This window comes from Spermophilus citellus (assembly GCF_964194105.1).
Source record: "Spermophilus citellus genome assembly, chromosome: 4".
In the NCBI taxonomy this organism is placed as follows: domain Eukaryota; kingdom Metazoa; phylum Chordata; class Mammalia; order Rodentia; family Sciuridae; genus Spermophilus; species Spermophilus citellus.
In genome coordinates this window covers 110,457,692-110,477,600 of record NC_138185.1, presented here as the reverse complement: position 1 = coordinate 110,477,600, position 19,909 = coordinate 110,457,692, and the positions used below count along the sequence as shown (strand labels likewise).

Here is a 19,909-nt window from a genome sequence, read left to right as displayed (position 1 = left end):
TGTCTTATGTAAAAGAGTATGCTTTTATCTTTCGTCTGTCAATCCTAGTTTCATATAGAGGTTCTTGTCCTTTCCTTTTGCCCTCAGAAGGAGCCCAGTCTTATCGTGTGTGTGTGTGTGTGTGTGTGTGTGTGTGTGTGTGTGTGTGTGTGTGGCGGGGTGGGGGTCGGGGAGCGGGGTCCTTCTTCACTACCCTCTGCTCTGCTCTGGTCCAGCTTTAACCCCATCCTCTTGCAGAAGGAATGACTGTCCCAAAATTCAAGGATGCCCTTGTCCCTCGTGTGCCTCCGTCCTTCAATGGCTCCCCACAAATCTCAGGATAAGATTAAGGGGGAATCAAAACCTTCCACCTTTAATCCCTAACCTACCTCCTGGTCTCTGCTGTCCTCTTCCTATCCTCCCTAAGAAGGTCCTGGCCAGCTCGGACCTCTTTCTTTCCCACAATCGCCACCGACCTGCCCTCATAACTTCTGTCTTTGTTCCCCCCCTCTATCGGATGATGCCTCTTTTCCAGCTGCGCACAGATCCACTTCGATCACGGTCTAAGGGGACTCCCCAGTGGGGCCGCGGGGGTGGATTGGGGGCCAGTCCTTCCCGAGGCCGCCGCCAGGGGGCGGCAGGAGCGGCTCCAGATGACAGCGGGAGGCCGCGAGTGGGGGAGGGAGGAGGGATCGAGGGAGCGCGGATCCCGCTCTCCGGATCGCAAACTCCGAGCCAGAGCTGTCGGCGCGCGCCCCAGACGCTGGCCGCCCGCGCAGCCCAACACGGAATCCGGGCATAGCGGGAGCCCGTGGAGGGCGGGCGCGGGGCGGCGCGGGGGTGGCCGTCCATGCGCGGGTGCTTGGGGCTGCCCGGCGCCGGGAACCACGCGGGGGCGAGGTGAGGCTAGGCGGCCTCTGGCCGCTCTGGGACACGGACCGCCAGGTGAGCAGAGCCGCGCGCCCCGCGCTCCCTGCGCGCCGCCCGCGCGGCCCGGCCCGGCCGGGCAATTGCCCCAGCCCGGTGCTCGCTGGCTTGCAGGGGGATTGGCGTGGGCGTCCGGGCGCAGTGGGTGTGTCTGGGGTCCAGTGGGACTGCGCCCACTCGGGATTGGGGAGCCAGTGCGCGCCGGGTCCGTGCGGACGGCTGCGTCCGCTTCTATCCTTCTTTTCCTTTCCCGGGAGTTTTGCTCAGCTTGGGCTCCAGCACTCACCCCTCCACCCTCTTGACTCCGAAGGTCCAGGGACTGGTAAACTTGGCGTCCTCGGGGTGGGGCATGAAGCTCCGTAAGTCGGGTTGGAAGGGGACCTGCAAATACACATGCTGCCGGTGCGTCGCCCACCCCAGCCTCTTTTCCTCCGGTCTGGGGCTCATCCAGCCTCGGCGTGGGGCCTTGGCCAAGCTGTTTTCTAGAAAGCCTCTGATCCTTATGTCAGTCTCTGCTAAACCGCTGCAACCCTGCGCCTCTGGGAGCCTAAGTGCTTGGGCTGTTTACACCAGCTTGGGACTTTTTCTCAAGTGAAGCCCAAATACCTGTGGCCCCTTGTCACAGTACAGAATTAAGTTTTGCACAATTTGCACCTTGCGGTTTTAGAGATCTGGAAGTTAATTTTTATTTTTCTTTCAAATAATATCAGCTCTGACTTAGGAAGAGAATTTCAGGGCGTTCTCAGGCCCACTTAGCATCTGGAATTTACGGGTGGAGTGAGTTTTTAAGCAGTCCACACCCAGCACCTTGTCCCCAGTCTCCACTACTGTCTACTAAAAGAGCATCTGTCTTTTCCTGCCTTTGCCACCCCCAACCGCACAGCGCACGACCTCTTTGGGAGTAAGTGAATTGAAGACTTGGACCTGGGTAGCTGAAGCAATCATTGGATGCCTGTTGGAATTTGGAATAAGTAGTTATCCGAGAGGGGTCCAAGGAATCAGTTTGTCTAACTCTCACAGCTGAAGGCGCCCAGGCAGAGTCTAAAGATGTTTTTCAAAGCTCACTCAGTTTTTGAAACCTGCGTCTTCTGCTACATTGATGTACTTGGACTGGATTGAGTTGGAAGTGATGGAGTTGCTGCTGGGCTAAATAGGGTCTTGTATACTGGTCTCAGTATACAAAAGAATAAACATTTTATGAATGTAATTTAAATACAGTCCTACTCAATTCCTATAGATTTTTGTTGGCACCATAGTTGAATTCCTTTAGAAAACAAAATCCTAGCCCTTGGAATTAATGCAAGGAAGCAGATGGGAGTCCTGGGACTTTCCTATAAACCTCTGCAGTGCTGCAGTAGGGGTTTCCCAGAGGTCCTGGCCTGGAAAATGAGTTTGGGTGATCAGAACAGAGGAGCCACTACTGAATAAGCAATTATGCTGACCTCCTGTGGGGAGGGCTGGCCAGTTGAACTCGTGTGCCCATGATTCTGCATGGGAGATCCCCTTGGTGCCCAGCCCTGGGCAGGGCACCAACTTGGTCTTATCTTCTTTTTAGTACCCTGTGCTATGAAGAAGTATTTTTAGCTGGTTGTCAGGGAAATAACAATTCAGTCCAGAGTTTGGACATAAGATCAGGGTTGAAGATTTTAACTTGGAGTTTTTGTTTTTACCTGCAAATGCTTGTTATAATGCAGTCAATGTCCTAGAGAGAGGTTGGGTATTGCCCTGTCCCTCTCCATCCCCCACTTTGCTCTCCAGGGTAACACTTTTATTCTGGTTGCAGAGAAATTGTCTTGATGTTGGAGTGTCCCCTACGTTGCTAACTCATTCACCACAAAGTCCCTTCTACATTCTTTTGTGATATCTCAAGGAATGATTTTCCTGCTCCCACCTTAAGCTTTGTCCAAATTACAGTAATAATCTCCCCTCTCGACTCCTCACCACGAGTTGCTTTCTTAATTTAAATCCATCTTCTTTCATGTTGACAGATTAATATTCCTAAAATTCTGATTTCACCACATCATTCCTCTCATGACATCACAATGGCTCCACAGAATTCATTTCTGTCAAATTTTTCTCTAGCAGCTATTTCAGAGCATCTGCTGTGTGCCAGGGACTGTCACTGTGTGCTGGGGCTTCCATTATGAACAAGACCACACCACTGCCCTCAAGGAGTTGGCAGGCTCCTCGATGATAAATGACCATTGGAGAGAGAAAGAGAAGCTAAGAAATAACTACAAAGCAAAACAAGGATGTGTGTGTGTGTGTGTGTGTGTGTGTGTGTCTTGCAAAACATCAAGGAGATAGATAAGGGAGAGAATGATTCTGCATGGGAGAACCTAGGTCAATTACCATTGGGTTTTGCAGTCCAAGCAGGAGTTCAAGGAGATGGGAAGACTGGGAGGCGTGGGGTATGCTGACCAGTGGGAAGAGCCGAAACAAAGACCCAGAACTGTGCGTGCTGGTGTGGACAATGTTGAACCAAGGCCAGCCTTCATCTGGACCTTTCAGACGTTTCCTAACTCAAGTCTACTTTGTTGAAGTGAGAGCTGCCCAACTCTTCTGTGCCTGAAACCCCTCACTCCATGTCCCATTCTCTTTATCTCCATCTTATCTGCCCTCTACTCTCCAGGCACCCCTGAAATTCACCAGGATAAAAGTGTTACCCTAGAGAGCAATTTAGATTGCCCTCTACTAATCTAAATGTTGCAAGGCAATATCTTCCAGCCCATTTTTCCATATCTGAATCAGAATTAGGATCTGGTGGAAAAAAAATGAACAGGTTCTAGGGTGGAGCCAGGGCCTGAGAATTGGCATTTTAAATGCTGCTTCAGGTAATTCTTCAGGGAACTCGGGTTTGAAACCCGTTGCCTTGGGCTGTCTTTAAAAAGAGAGGTTCTAGTGATAGGAACAGAGTTAAGGTGCTGCTATTTATTGCAGATGGCACCTTCCTTTTTTACAGAAGCCTTGACCTTGACTCTAAGGAGTGAGCAATGGAGACTTGGTTGTTCTTGCTTGGTCAAAGATCATTCAGTTCAGTCCTGAAAGCAAAGACACCCCCTTCACCCTTCATCCTACCAGAAGGCATCTAAGTTCATCCCCATGGGACTCACTGTGAATTTCTTTTGGGGCTTGAGCAAGTGCTGAGGGAGAAAGATCAGGCTGCCTTGGTTTGAGAGCCCCAAATTTCTGGGGATAAGAAGGTGGTCAGGATTTACCAAATAGGATGGGACTTGACATGCTAGCTACCCTCTCATTCCCCAGAGTGGAGTCTGGCCATTGACAGATTCGCATTCAACAGGTCCTCCTCCCACCCCATCCTCAGTCTCCCCACAAGTAACAAGGGGATAGTCAAAGCCTTGAGGGCTGGGTGGGAAGCATTGCACTGGCACCTAGTAGGTGCTCAGGGTCAGTTCTTATACCATTCTTTTTGTCTACTCTATGATTGGTCAGATTTGCAGTTGGCCAACTGTCAGTCCAGGGGATTGTGTCAGAAAGGCTGAATTTTTTAATCCTATATTTGAACCCATCAAATGAACACTCCCAGCTGTGCAGAATTAATGACTATCCATCCAACATCCCCTCCTGTCCCCAGTTTCCTTTTACATTTCCTAAGGAAGAACTAAGAAACAGGCAGAGCAGTTTTCCTTGCTGATGTGTAGTCATCCTGGAAGAGGGGTCTCTTTCTATTTATCTCCTCTTCTTTTCACTTCATCTTTCAGCCGAGGGTCCCACACATGGGTTCTTCTCCGGTGGGCCTTTCTGATCCTGAGCCCCAGTCTTCTTGGGCGTGTTCCGTGGTCTGTAGGGCAGTGAGACAGACTTGTGCCTCTGTGTCTTGTCCTGGAAGGGTGGCATCAGGCAACCCGCAATGGGGTGGGCTGAGGGTAGGCTGCCCCACCCTCCCTCCGGGCTTCTTGGCCAGCTGCCCAAGGGCTGGCCAGCGGGGAGGACCAAAGTAATGAGTGATTAATGGGCGCCTCATCTAATCTCCTGCCAGGGGAAATGAAGGGCCAGCCATGGGCTGGGAGCTCGTCTTGACCTGCTCCAGGTGGGCTTGGAATGTACCCAGCTCAGGATGGGGATTAAGGCTTGAAAGAAGAGAGGAAATGAGATGTTAACCCTTTAGGCCATGGCCCTCTGAGCCCCAGCAGGGAAACAGCAGGGGAATTATCTGCAGGTATCTGATGAAAGGGGAGCATCTTCTTTGATATATGATGGGGATGCAGCCATGTGATTACTGAGGGGGGGGGTGGTCACGAGCCATGTCTTTGAGTGAACCATTTTTCTGAGAGGCATGGTCAGGAGAGAGAAGAAGATTAATTTCCTGTGACAGTGGATAAATGGCTGCCCTACCTCACTTCCTTCTTGGAAAACTTCCGATCATATCAGCAAGTTACAAGTTTGTAGTTGCCAAATGTACTTTCCCCCTGAGGTGTAGCTCCTCAGACTGCTTGTCATCTGGAGGAAGGACTCTGGCCCTGGCTGGACATCCTCTCCTGCAGTGGAGTCTGCCTCCTCTCCCAGGTCAGGCTGGGCTCAGTAGTGCTCATGTGACTGCCCTGCCTCGCCAGCTCCCTGAGTTCAAGCCTAGGTTCCAGCAATTTCCTTAACTAATGTGCTATAATTTTTCCATCCATTCAATGAGGGTAAAAAATAATGCATACCCTGGGCGAGGTTCACGAGAATATAAAAATGCTTAAAAACAGTCTCAGGCACGTTCAAGGGCCACTTGAATGTTAGCTTTCTTTTCCTTGCCTATCCGGTTGAATCCCAGAATCATCTTCTTTTGCAAATGATGCAAAGCAGCTCCTCCTACAGGGCTCTGAGGCTTGCTTTGGGTGAATCCAAGACTTAACTCTCATTGATCTTACTTGTTTGACCTCTGACCCTACATGCCTTGAATTCTGGCTCCTCCTCCAGCTGCAGGCTTGGTGACCTCCTGCTGCCCTTTTGATTACACCACCCTGTCCCTCAGCCCGGCCTCCACGCTAGATAGGCAGACTGCTGGTGGGCTGGGTAGTGACATCTGCCTGGACTTCTGGTGGCACATGCTGATTCTGCACCAGCTTAAGTATGCTAGCTTTGCTGTGACCCAGCAGCCCCAAGTGAAATGGCTGAGGGTAAAGACTGCAAAACTAGTAGCCATGGAGAGTCTGGCCTGGAGCAGATCCCAGCTCTGCCCATTTCTGGATTCTCTGCACTCTGGTTCTTCATCCTGTATTACAGCTGATAAGAGTTACACTCAACTAGTGATTGGTAGAAGGATCAACCCTGATAGTGGACATGAGCCCTTTTGAGATCACATAGACAGCTTCTTGTTGGTCATCTGTGAGCCTGGGGTGGTGGGGGAGGGCAGAGCAGTGTCCCGCTTTGAAATCTCATTACATCGGACAGACCAGCACCTCAGCCTGCTTAACTTACCAATATTTTATTCTGCTTGAATTTCAAAGGGTCTTCTAAGGGAGAAAGAGCTGCCATTTGCAGAGATCCATGCCAAGTGCTTGGATTTATCTGTGGGAATTTATATAATCCTCTCTTCAATCTGTGTGAATAAGATATTATTTTCTATTCAATATCCCAGAAAAGTTAGGCTCAGAGAATTAAGGTGCTTGCACAGGCTCACATAGCAAGTAGGTATCAGAGTAATGTTTGAATTCTGTCATCTGACTCTAAAACAGGTACTGTGGGGCACCTAACAAATCAGTGAGTTCCTCAGTAACAACAACAAAAAATCTCTCTCTTACATATATGCATAATACACCAACTGCCTCTATTGTTGTTTTCTCCTTGATATGTGTTTATATTTAACTCAGCATGTGCACATTCATCTTTGAACCTCATATGCTTTTGGGTAAACATTTCCCACCTTTGACCTACTCATTTTTTAAGCATAAAGATCTCCATCATTCACTCCTTCATGGTTCCCTTAGCTCTTCCCCACCCTCTGTTAGGGATCTAGGTTGTTTCTAGTTTTTCCCTAACATGAAAATTAGTACCATCAACACGAATGTTCAATTTGCTGCTGTTTTTCCGTTTCTGAAATGATGTTTCATTTTGGAAATTCAGTTCAAGGCCATGTGATCTCCAGGTCAAAAGTAAGAGATGCTCAAGGGCTCACAGAGAGTATGCACCTGGAAGCCTGCGTGAACGTATCAGAAACAGAACAGGTGTTCGCTGTCAGCCAATCCTCTCCTTTCCTTATTAGTTCCTGTTCTTTCCTCAGGCTCAGGTTGGAGGAATTCAACACCTCCCTCTTAGCCAGGGATGTAAGAGGTGCCATGGGGTGGGGTTTCTGAGTTCCATAGAAGGAAGTGATGTCCGTGTTCATAGAGGTCCCTTGAAGTAGAAGGTCTTGGCTTCTGCAGTTGCCCCAGTCAGCATTAGTGGCTCTGTATGGGCCTGTCACTCAGGCCTCCTGCTTTCTCCCAGCCCCTACTGTGCCTCAGGCAAAGGCCGGGTCCATTGTAAAGTGTGTGCATTCCGGTCCTGCTGCTGCTTGTGTGGCTGCACACAGTTTCATCTGGAGTCATCTCCTCGTGTGTGAAATGGGCTAATAATCTTTGTACCTACTGTAGGAAGTGGTGGAGACAGTGTATGCACAGTCTGTGCTCAGTCCGTCAGCTTCCCATCACTATAAAACCAAACCAAACCCTGAAGATATCAATAAATAAGGAGGAAATGTTCATTTTATCTCATAGTTTCAGAGCTTTCAGTCTGTTGTTGCTTGTCATGTCGCTTTGGGCCTGTGGCACCCTCATACATATGGTGGGAGCATATGAGATGGTGGCTGAGAAGCAACGATTAAGAGAGAAAAAGGAGCCAAGGTCCAGATATCCCCTTTAGGACACACCCCCACAGGCCTAACTTCTACTACTGGGCCCCACCTGTTAAAGGGCCTCTCACCTCCCATAGTGCCACAGACTGTGGACCAAGGCTTTAACAAAGCTTTTGGGGGACACTTACCCAAACCAAAGCATACCTGGAGTGCCTACTATTTGTGCCTCAGAACTGTCCATCTGTCAGATGAAGAAGATGGCATTCTTGCCTTGGAGGGAGAGGGACTTACAGACTTAGGATGGGGTGGGTGACAGGAAAGTCACTGTGATAGAATATTCCCCTGGGGGACCCAGAGAAAGGGAATTGGACTCAGATTGGTGGGAATTCAAAGAAACTTGAGGGGGCCCACATCCCACCTGGAGGAAACAGTGTAGGAGAGGGGCAGGGAGAAGCCAGTTGTGTTTGATGGGAAGGCTACATTCTTGAAGAACCTCACAGAATTCAGATCTCTCGTAATTCAGACCATTTTCCCCACAGAATAGATGAGAAGCGGGCACGTGTGTATGGTGCAGTCCCAGAATGCATCACGTTGCTTTAATGTTGCTTCTTGTCTTGACAACGGAACCTCCAACATTGCACAGTGGGCTCCCTCATAAACTGCCCCCTTGGTAGAATGTGGTGGTTTCCTGGCTGTTTCTGTTGTTATCACCATCGTCTCAGCGTGTTTGCAATCTGGCACCAGCACCACCATTTGATGGACTGTCTAGATCAGGGGTCAGCAGATTTTTCTTCCCCAAGGGCCAGAGAGTTACTATTTCGGCTTTGCGGGCTGTGTGGTCCCTGTTGCAACTGATCAGCTCTGCCTTTTGAGCAGGAAGAAGCCACAGACAATCCATAAACAAACAGACATTTATGTGTTCCAATAAAACTTTATTTATGGACACGACAAATTGCATTTCATCATTATGGCATTATTTTCACATGCCATAAAATATTCTTCTCTTGATTCTTATCCAGCCATTTGAAAATATGACAAAAACCTACGATTGGTCAGGTTTGGCCCACAGGCTAGTTAACTGATGCTTGGTCTCAGTGATTATGATATTTGAAAATTGTTTTAAATTATAAAAAGAATGGGGTCTCTCACCTCCCATAGTGCCACAGACTGTGGACCAAGCCTCTAACAAAATATCCCAATAATCAACAAAATCACAGAGGTTCCAGTGCTCATGAGAGTATAGCTCAATTCACAAGTTCTAGCAAAAGATTGTGGGTATTTATCAGTCTGCATGATACCAACATAGGTGATCATTTTAACCCAGTTTGTAATTCTTTAAGTAGTTAGTTTAATGAATTAAAAAAAATTTAAATTATGTTATTTTGGACTGGGTTGTAGCTCAGTGGCAGAACACTTGCCTAGCATGCGTGAGGCACTGGGTTCCATCCTTGGCACCACATAAAAATAAACAAAGGCATGCTGTCCATCTACAACTACAAAAAGTAAATAAATAAAAATAAAATAAATTATAAATTATATTATTTCAAAAATTTGGCATCCCCTGACTTTACTAAGACAGTCAGCCTCTGTATCTACAAATTTTACGGATTCAACCAACTGAGCATTGAAAATATTTGTTAGAAATTGCAACTGTGCTTTACATATACATACTTTTCCCACTTTTTAAAATTGTCTTTATCCTTTAACAATATAGTGTAACAATAATTTATGTAGCATTTACATTGAAGTAGGCATTGTAAGCAACTTTTAGATGGTCTAAAGCACATGGGAGGATATACATAGGTTTTAGGCAAACACTGCCCTTTTATATAGGATTTGAGCATCCATAGATTTTTTTATCTGTAGGGCTCCTGGAGCCAAATCTCTTGAGGATGCAGAGGGAGGACCTCACTGCATGTCATTCTAGTTCATGTTTGAAACAGTATTCCTGCGCTTGTTTATTATTCTATGCCATCCTGGAGTCCAGCAACTCTGCCCAATTCCCAACAGTCCGATGGCCTATTTGGTAAGGAACTTGGAGCTTCAATCTAGCTGGAATTTTTATTGTGAAAGCCAGGGGAGGGCATAGGGGGAGCACCAAAGTGTGTATCTGGCACATGGTGAATGTGGGATAAACTTTTGTTCCTTTTATTCCCTTTCCTCTCCACCCCACTCCAAAGTTCTGTATATTTGGTCAGCTCCAAAACATGCTGAGCTTCTTTGAAATTGTGACTTTGGTTCTTTCCACATGCAATAAAGTCCCTAACCTTTTTAAATGGAAACAAAAACAAAGACTGTTAGAAAGCAGAGTTTCCCCTCTGGGGTCACCCGCTTTCCCTTACTAGAGAATAAGCAGCACTGTGCTGAGCCTGGTGGCCGGGGCCAGAGGAGAGGCCCCAGGTCCAAGGAAGGCCGCTCCCGCTGGGTGCAGACCCAGCTCTCAGCCAGGAGGAGGGCGCCTGGCCTGCTGGCTGCTCTGAGTTCCACAGCTCCTGGGTGTATCTTGGTGCAGCGATTCCAGAGGAAGGAAAGCCAGGATCCTCTCCAGATGGAAGACCACCAGCCCCGAAGGTGACTGTGATGCTGTGGTTCTTGGCCTGAGAGCCTGCTTTTGCTGTGTGTGTTGGATGGAAGGGCCGTCTCGAGCAGACGTGTGTTTGTGTTGTTTAGGGGGTGATGGCATGCAGCCATGTGTGCTTTCTGGCCTGGGGTCTGGCAGGATGTGAAGGGAGGCAGCTGCTATCCTTTGGCCGGTGAGAGTTTTCATTATTATGTTGGGTGGGGGGCTGGCATTCCTCCTGTGGGCTGAGAGCTCTTTGGTTTATAGACAAGTGGTCTTGGAGCCAAGGGCTTGTGTGTCAAGTCCTGACTTTGGCACTAGTTTGCCATGTGGCCATTGCTCATCTTGGGGTCACTAATTCCTCATTCCTAAATCAACCATGATAGAGTAGAACACTTCTGAGGGCTCATTTCTCAGCTGAGACATGCAGGAAGCCTGGACCTCTTCTCTCAAGCAAGGGCAATAAAGTGTCTCTTCCTTCTCCACTGGAGTGGCCAGAGGGGGCCTCGTGGACAATTAGGATTCTTACCACCACCCAGCAGTAATGAGGCCATGCGTCCCACTAAGATTCCCCTCCTGGTTCCAGAGGAGTCCCGTGAGGGACAGTAGTGAGACTCAGCAACGCTCCTGCCCAGGAGGTCTCAGTGTAGACCTGCTGGGGTCTTGGAACCCACACCTCTGCCCAGAAGAGTGATGGGCTCCCTTTTCCTTCTCTGGTGTCCGTGGAGACCAAATGGAGAATTTGGACTTTTGTCCCCATCTGGCCACAATCAGGTGGGTCCCTCCCCCTGCTGGAGCAGTGTCAGAGGACATCAGCTGGAGTGGAAGGTTAAAAAAGACCTAGCGCTGACAACACGGTACCAAAAATACCCAGATTCCAGTAGAACATCCGTCACCACAGGAGAACCAGGCAGCTGTCCAGCTGTCGGAGGAAAGACAACTGACGCCAACACCGAGATGACACAGTGTGCGAGTCATCTGACAAAGATTTTAAAGCTGCCGCCATAACTGTGCTTCAGTGAGACTCTGTGACGATGCATGAAACAAATGACAAGGAAGTTTCAGCCAAGAAATGGAAGAAAAAAGGCTCAGCAAATGGAAGTTTTATTGATTTATTGCATTGTAAGGGATTGAACCCAGGGCCTCCCATGTCTAGGCAAATGCTCTACCAGGGAGCTACCTCTCAGCTCTGGAAATTATATTTTTAAAAATTCAAACCAATTTTATTATAAACCTGGCAGTTTATAATTATATATATTTATGGGTTCGAATCAATGTGATGGCTTATGAATACAACGTGGAATACTTGAGCAAGTGAATGATACATCCTTTACCCCCAAACACTTCTCAATTTTTGTAGTGAGGACATCTGAAACGTAATCTCCGAGTAGTTTTGAGATGTGCAGTAGAGTGTCAGTGAGTGTCCTCACCAGGCTGTGCAATAGACTCAAAGTAAAAGCTTACTACCTGTCTGAGGCTTTGTGCTCTTTGGCTGCCATGCTGTCGCCTCCGTGTGGGCCCTTCTCCTCTCTGCTTCTACCAGTTCGATTGTTTTATAAATAAAAACATGTATTTGTCTTTCTGTGCCTGGCTTTTTACACTTAGCGTAATATTCAGTTCTATCCACATTGTTGCAGATGACAGAATTTCCTTCTTTTTATGGCTGAATAGAATTCCTTTGGGTGTGTGTACCACATTTTCTTTATCCATTCCTCTGTTGATAGACACAGGTTGGTTCTGTAACATGGCTGTTGTGAAGAGTGCTGCAGTGAACTAGAGTGTAGACAGCTCCTCAACAAACTGATTAAAGTATATTGTGGGGAAATACTCAGAAGCAGGGCTACTGGATCATATGGTGATTCTATTTTTAGCTTTTTGAGGAACCTCCCCACAGTTTTCCATGATGGTGGTACTAATTCACATTCCCACCAAGTGTGCAAAAGTTCCCTTTTCTCCATATAGGTGTGAGCTGTCCCTCAAAAGCTCACGTGTGAGACAATGCAAGAGGGTTCAGAGCGGGAAATGATCAGATTGTGAGAGCCTTAAACCAATCAGCAAAGCAATCCCTGATGGGATTAACTGAGTGGTAGCTGGAGGCGGGTGGGGTGTGGCTGGACAAGGTGGGGTTTTAGGGGTGTGGTGTTGGGGGTATATATTTGTATCTGGCCAGTGGGGTCTCTCTTTGCTTCCTGATCTTCATGTGTGCTCCTTCCCTCTAACATACTCTTTTGCCTTGTTGTTCTGCCTTACCTCAAACCTCAAGGAATGGAGCCTGCTGTTCATGGACTGAGACCTCTGAAACTGTGATCCCCCAAATAAACTTTTCTTTCTCTACAATTGTGTTGGTCAAGTCTTTTAGTCACAGCAAAAAAAAAAAAAAAAAAAAAAAAAAAAAAAAAAAAAAAAAAAAAAAAAAACAAACAAAACATCCTAGCTAGACCTTGTGATCTTTAGTGTTTTTTTTCTTTTTCTTTGTTCTAATTAGTTATACATGACAGTAGAATGCATTTTGACACATCATACATAAATTGAGTCTCATTCTTCTGGTAATTCTGTAATGTAGAATTACACTCCTGGTGTGCACATAGGGTAATAATGTCCGATTCATTCAACTATACTTTCTACTCCCATACTCCCTCCCCTCCCTTCCCTCTCCTCTGTCTAATCCAAAGTACCTCTATTCTTCCTTAGCACCCCCACACTTTATTGTGAATTACATCCACGTATCAGAGAAAACATGCAACTTTTGGTTCTTTGGGATCGGTTTATTTGTTCAGCATGGTATTTTGTTTATTTATTTTGTTTAGCATGGTACTGACAAATGCTGTAATTTCATTCTATTTTTAAGGCTGAGTAATATTCCATTGTGTACATGTATCACATTTTCTTTATCCATTCATCTGTTGAAGGGCACCAAGGTTGGTTCCATAGTTTGGCTATTGTGAATTGAGCTGCTATAAACATTGATGTGGCTGCATCACTATAGTATGCTGATTTTTAAGTCCTTTGGGTATAAACCAAGAATTGGTATAGCTGTGTCAAATGGTGGTTCCATTCCAAGTTTTCTGAGAAATCTTCGTACTGCTTTCCACAGTGGTTGCACCAATTTGTAGTCCCACCAGCAAGGTATGAGTGTATATTTTTCCTCACCGACATTTATTGTTGCTTGTATTCTTGATAATTGCCATTCTGACTGGAGTTTTTTTTTTTTTTTTTGTTTTTTTTTTTTAAAGAGAGAGTGAGAGAGGAGAGAGAGAGAGAGAGAGAGAGAGAATTTTTAATATTTATTTTTTAGTTCTCGGCGGACACAACATCTTTGTTGGTATGTGGTGCTGAGGATCGAACCCGGGCCGCACGCATGCCAGGCGAGCGCGCTACCGCTTGAGCCACATCCCCAGCCCCTTTTTTTTTTTTTTTTTTTTTTTTTTTGAGTTTTTTTGATAAGAATCATTCTGACAGGTATGAATGACATATTATCATGGTTTTTATTTGTATTTTCCTAATAATTAGCAATGTTCAGCATTTTCCCATGTATTTCTTGGCCATTTGTATATATCTTCTTTTGAGAAACGTCTACCAAGGTCCTTTGCCCATTATTTTCTTTTCCTTCCTTCCTTTCTTCCTTTTCTTTTTCTTTTTTTTTTTTCTATTGACTTTTTGGGTTCTTTGTATGTTTTGACTATCGGTCCCTTATTGACTATGTGGTTTGCAAATATTTTCTCCCAGTCTGTAGGTTGTATTTTCACACTGTTATTTGTTTCATTTGCTCTGCAGAAGCTTTTCAGTTTTTGTTGCCTGTGCTTTAGGGATTAAAAAAAAAAAAAAAAGAAAAAAGAAAAAAAAATCCTTGCCCAGTGCAGTCCAATGTTGTTCTTCCCCTATGTTTTCTTCTAGTAGTTTTATAGTTTTGGGGTCTTTAAGTCTTTAATCCCAAATGGAATTTTTAGAACTGAAAAATAGAATAACTGAAATAAATCTCATTGGATGAAGCTAAATAGCAGAATGGAAATGACAGGAAAGAATCAGTGAATTTGAAGGTATAACAATAGAAATTACTCAAATGGAACAATAGGAGAAAATAGACCAGGAAAAGAAGTGCAGAATCTCAGGGCCCTGTAGGACTGTAACAAAAGAACCTGTATTTGTGTCTGTGAGGTCCCAGGAGAGAAGAAAGAGAGTGTGACTGAAAAAGTTCTGAGTAGAATCCTGGCTGATTCAAGAACTTGAGTGAGCCCTCAGTAGCATAGACCCAGAGAAATCTACACCAAGACACATCACAGTCAAAATTTTGAAAAAGAATAAAGTAGCAGGAATTTGTCTCCCCGGCTTCTAGACTTACAAATTGAGTAGTGGGTAGGGTGGAGGGACTGGTATGCAGGACAGTGGGACAGGATGCTCACCCTAGAAACTGGCCCCACTATTTTTGAGAGAGGTGCATAGAAAAGTCAGAAGAGCACTAAATGCAGTTGTCTAGCTGCTGGTTTGGATGAGACTAGGGAAGATGGTGTGAAGAAGAGGTAATCCGAGAGAGTACAGAGGGAGAACTGAGAATTGGCAAAAGATGGGACCTAAGCCGCAGGAAGAGGGGTTCACAGGCCCGAGGAAGTTTCCAGCTTTACTTGCTAGAGGGACGATGATGTCACCGCTGCAGGAGCAAGGCCTGGCACGCAGCTGGTGACTGGGCCTGTCCTCCCTCTGGGGTGGGCGTTGGCAGGAGGAGGTGGGAAGCACAGGAAGCTGTCTGGCGTGAGGGGAGGGTTGATTTTAGGAGGGTGGGCTTTCTAGACCTCAGTGTGAGGCTCTGGGCCAGGAGGTCAGAGCCGAGAGTCGGAGCAGGGTGCATGGCTTGTTAGCGAGGCCTGTGCTATAGCTGCCATTTTTCTGGGTCTGGTTTGGTCAAGGGGAGAGCCAACAGGGAGGATGGATGCCATAGAAAGAGAAGAGATTGGTGTGCATCCCAGCCTGCCCAGGGAGTTCAACGAAAAGGATTTGGAAACAGACCAACTTTTTCTAGGCCCAGTTGCCTTTACTGTCCTCCTTGACCTCTGGGTGACCTTTGATCCCCAGTGACTTGCCTTTCTTGGTTTCCTTGAAAATATTTTTTAAATTTATATGACGACTGTCTGGTTTGCATTGTCGTAATCTTTTAATCACCACACCTGATTCAGCTTGACCTAATATTGGCTCGTCACAGAATTGTGTCGAGGATATAACAGCAATTTGCTAGTCTTCTGCTTCCTTCTGTAAGGATATACAGAGCCTTTTAGCAGGGATGGCCACAAATCATGGACTAGATTTCTGTCACTTAAACAAATAACGATATAACTCAGATGTCAAGGCCCAAGCCTCAGGAGCAGAGCAGGAAAAGGCAAATCCTTTTCCCTGGCGTTTAGAAGCATCAAGGGCAGAGAGCGTGGCAGGCTCTTTTATGGTGGCAGATGCACAGCGGGTGGGGATGCAGGCTGGGTGTGTAGATGCATGGGGCACCAAGGAAATATCCTGAGCTCAAGGAGGGAGCTGTCCTGGGAAGAACTGGGCAAAGCACAGTTCACATGCATCCTCCCTGGCTGGATCAAGGCTGCAGCCTGCGTGCTCTACAACAGGTAACTGTGGACGAGCATGTTGGGGAAATGCACATGGATCCCCTGTGTCAGGAGACCTGGGGGGCAGTTTAATGTATGACCATGATTTCAATAATCAAGGGAGCTTGGCTTCAAGTCATGCTGCTGCCACTTACTACTTTGACCTTGGGCCTTGTGCATCACTGCTTCCAGCCTCAGTTTCCTTCTCTGTAAAGAGGGGATAGCCATAGCGCCTACCTCATATGGTTGTCTTGAGAATTAATTAAAACAGTGTTTGAAAAGTATTTGGCATGACCTGTCACAGGTTATCCACTTAACAAGTGTTGCTTTTTAAAATCTCTAATCCTTGCTTTTGCCCCTAATTGGCTGTGATACCATGTACCATGCATCTCATTTTTTTGTGTGTGTATCAGTCTTTATTCATCTTTGAATCATGGTTGCAAAATAATGAAATCCCTTCTCCTGGGAAACTAGGTAGGCCACATTTCCCACGTTCCTTTGCAGGTAGTTCCCCCATAGGACTAACAACAACAACAACAACAACAACAACAACAAACCCTTTTACTGTGATAAGTCATTGAAATTTTGGCATGGTTTGTTGCAGTAGTTATTCTACTCGACCTAATTATTTATCAAAGTAGGACAGGTTATAATCATTGTTTTAGCCAGCTTTGTGTCACTGTGACCAAAAGACCTGATAAGAACCATTAGAAGTGGAAAAGGTTATTTGGGCTCGTGGTTTTAGAGGCTGAGTCCATGGTTGGTTGACTCTATAGCTCTGAGCCTGAGGTGAGGCAGAACATCACGGCATCCGGGTGTGGCAGAGGAAAGCAGCTCAGGGCACGACAGCCAGGAAGTAGAGAGCTCACTTCACCCAGGACAAAACATAAGCCTCAAAGGCACACCCCTAGTGCCACTTCCTCCATCCACACCCGGCCTGCCTACGTCACCACTCATTGAATCCATATAGTAGATTAATCCACTCATTAGGTTACACCTCTCATAATCTAATCAATTCAGCTCTGAAAATTCTTGCATGGTCTCATACAAGAGCTTTTAGGAGACACCTCATACCTAAACCATAAAAATCATAATCTTTCATGCACTGCATGTGAGATTTGGGGTTGATACATTCTTTTTGAAAACAATCCATGTGTATGAAGGACCTTAAATAGCCATATTTTTTGGTTTAGGGATTCTACTTTTAGTAATCTATTTTAAGGAACTAAGCAGAAAAACAGATAAATAATTTTATACAAAGATGCTTGCTGTGGTTTGAATATGGTTTGTACCTCTGAACTCATGCAGAAGTTGAATCCCCAGAGTGTTAAGTTAAGGGTATTAAGAGGATAAAGGCTTAATTGACTATGGTGTTTAGAGGTGAGGCCTTTGGGAAGTGATTAGATTAGATTACATTCTTTGGGTGAAGACTCCATGATTGAATCCTGGTGGCTTTGTAAGGAGAGTGAGAGACCATGTGGACAGAGACACACACAAGTTCCTGCCATGATGTGATATAGTTAAGAGAGCCCTCACCAGAGCCTGTGCCATGCTGTTTGGACTTCCAGACTCCAAAACTGTGCGATACTTTAGATCTCTTTTTACTTCATAAGCAGCCTGCCTTAGGTATCTTGTGACAGTAATGATAAGAGAATATTATTAGATATATTATTTGGCATCTATAGATGGGCTATAATGTAGTGATTAAATTTTATTTTTAATATTGCTAACACGATGCTTAGGATTTAAGGTGAAAAATAGAATACAAAACTGTATGTGTTATTGTCTTTGTAGAAATATATGTAAGTCTGGGTGTGATGACTCACGCCTGTAATCCCAGAGACTCCAGAAGCTGGGATAGGAGGATTGCAAGTTCAAGGCCAGCCTCAGCAACTTGGTGATACCCTGTCTCAAAATTAAAAAAAATAAAAAAGGCTGAGAGATGTAGTTCAGTGGTAAAGTGCTCCTTGGTTAAATTCCCTGTCTCTCCTTCCAAAGAAAGAAAGAAAGAAAGAAAGAAAGAAAGAAAGAAAGAAATATATGTAAAATCTTTAGATAATATGCATAAGCATTATGCATAGAAAAAATTAAACAGAAGAACACCAAAAATTTAATAATGGCTAATTTGGATTATGAGACAATGAATAATTATGACTTTGCTTTTTACATTTTTCCATAGTTCTTAGACTTTCCTCAATAAACATGATATTTTATTTTATTGTAGAGCTGGAGATTGAATTTAGGGAACATGCATAATTATATATATATATGTATATATATACACACACACACTTATTTATTTATTTATTTATTTATTCATTCATTCATTCATTCTTTCATTCTTTTTTTCCTAAAAGTAAACCACATTAGCTATGTTCAACTTAGCCCTGAAGTCTTACTTGGCTCTGTTTTGAAAATGAATATGGTACTTGCTCCCTTTGAGTTTGTTCTTAGTGTTAATGCAGCTGGCACCCTCCTCCTTGACGTGTGCACACACATGCATGTACATGTGTGTCAGTGTGCGTGTATGCACACACAGATGTACGCAATTGCTTGCCACGCTTCTGTAGGGGCCGCTATGGGTAGGAGGACATAGCCCTGTAGTATAAGGAAGGCCTTGTATCAGAAGGGCAAGTGGCCTGTGCCGATCCCTTTTTCTGTCCTGTGTTCACTTGCCTTTGGCTCAGGTGGCTGGAGAACTCAGTGGTTTTTGGCATGAGATGGATCATCATTTGGGGAAGGCCCTGGTTCCCAGCCAACATTTGTCTGTAGTAGTCTGATCCTTTCCCTTTAATAGTTACAACCCAGGGATTATAAACTGGGAAGAGGTTGAGCCACAGAGAGGAGAAATCTGCCTCCAGGTGTCTTTGATTCCTAGGTAGGGTGGCCTGCATCCCATTAGGGCTGTTTATGGGATGTCATGGCTTTCGGAGTAGGATGGAGTATGTCATCAGTACTCAGAAGCAATTAGCAGTTTCTGTAGAAGAGTAACATTGCTGTTCAGATGGTGAACCGCGTATTAGTATCTTAGAAACAGCACATTCCTGCTTTCAACCAAATACCCTCCTACTGAGGTTAACTGGAAGGCCTCTCTGTCATCCCCAAACAGCTACTGTGCCCAAGGCTCTGTGCTAGGTACCAGAAAAAAAAAAAAAAAAAAGGTAAGTCTTTGAGGAAGATGTCCCATGTTGTGAGTGAAGAAAGACAAGTCCAAATGATAATGACATTCTTGACAATTGCCTGGTTGAAGTTCTGCACATGAGAGTTACAAAGGAATGGAGAAATGTAACTTGACTTATCAACTGCTGCAAGTCATATGACTAAGTACTAACTGGGGAAGAGAAAGTGCTCTTACCCACCCCGCTCCTTTGACCCTCATTATCATCACAAATTGGAAATGCAACTTTGTACAGTAGCAGGAACTAATGGCTCATTTATTTTAAATATCTTGCCTGTTGGATAGTTCTGCCCTTGAATATTTTCCTTAGTTACCTGGGAAATGTTTTTTTAGGATCCGAAAACAAATATAAACCACACCAAAGTTAATGACCATGAAAATGATGCAATTTGCATTGAAATCCTTAACTAATCTGTGCTGATTACCTAATTTCTCCAGGTGAAGAAGGAGACACAAGGTATTTTCCTTAATGAGTAACAAATCCCATGGTAATGTATTAGCTTGAAACTGGCCAAGGAGTTTTAATAGATCTCAACATTTTTTCCTAACTTGGATTTTGTGTTGCTCCGGTAAGCCAGCCAGGCTGCAGTATGGGGTTCCATGGCAAGAAATGAGTTCTGTAGTTGAGTTTGAATGTGACAGGGGAAAAAAGGGTGGGCCTTATGAGGGTAGGAGAAGAGACTCTAAGCCAGTGACGGGACCATGTCATCCATGTCAGGGAAGCAATCCTCAGGCTGTAGGAAGGGGCTGGAAATACACCGTGGGGTCTCCAAGGTCAGCTTTCCTGAATACCACACAGGCTGGGGCAGGATTTCCTGAAAGGGTTGTGGGGATTCATGACTGGTACCAGAGACCTTGGGAGGATCGGTGCCTCCACGGAGGTAGCTTGCATCTGTGGCAAGTTA

General features: G+C 45.4%; 1 protein-coding gene across 1 annotated transcript in view; it reads left to right on the top strand.

The window, feature by feature from the left end:
• Nucleotides 1–734: 734 nt before the first annotated feature.
• THSD4 (thrombospondin type 1 domain containing 4) overlaps nt 735–19,909 on the top strand; it is a 630,142-nt gene continuing 610,967 nt past the window's right edge. The window contains exon 1 of the mRNA XM_081289549.1: nt 735–924. The gene's annotated coding sequence lies outside the window, so the exon portion shown is untranslated. The remainder of the gene's footprint in view (nt 925–19,909) is intronic.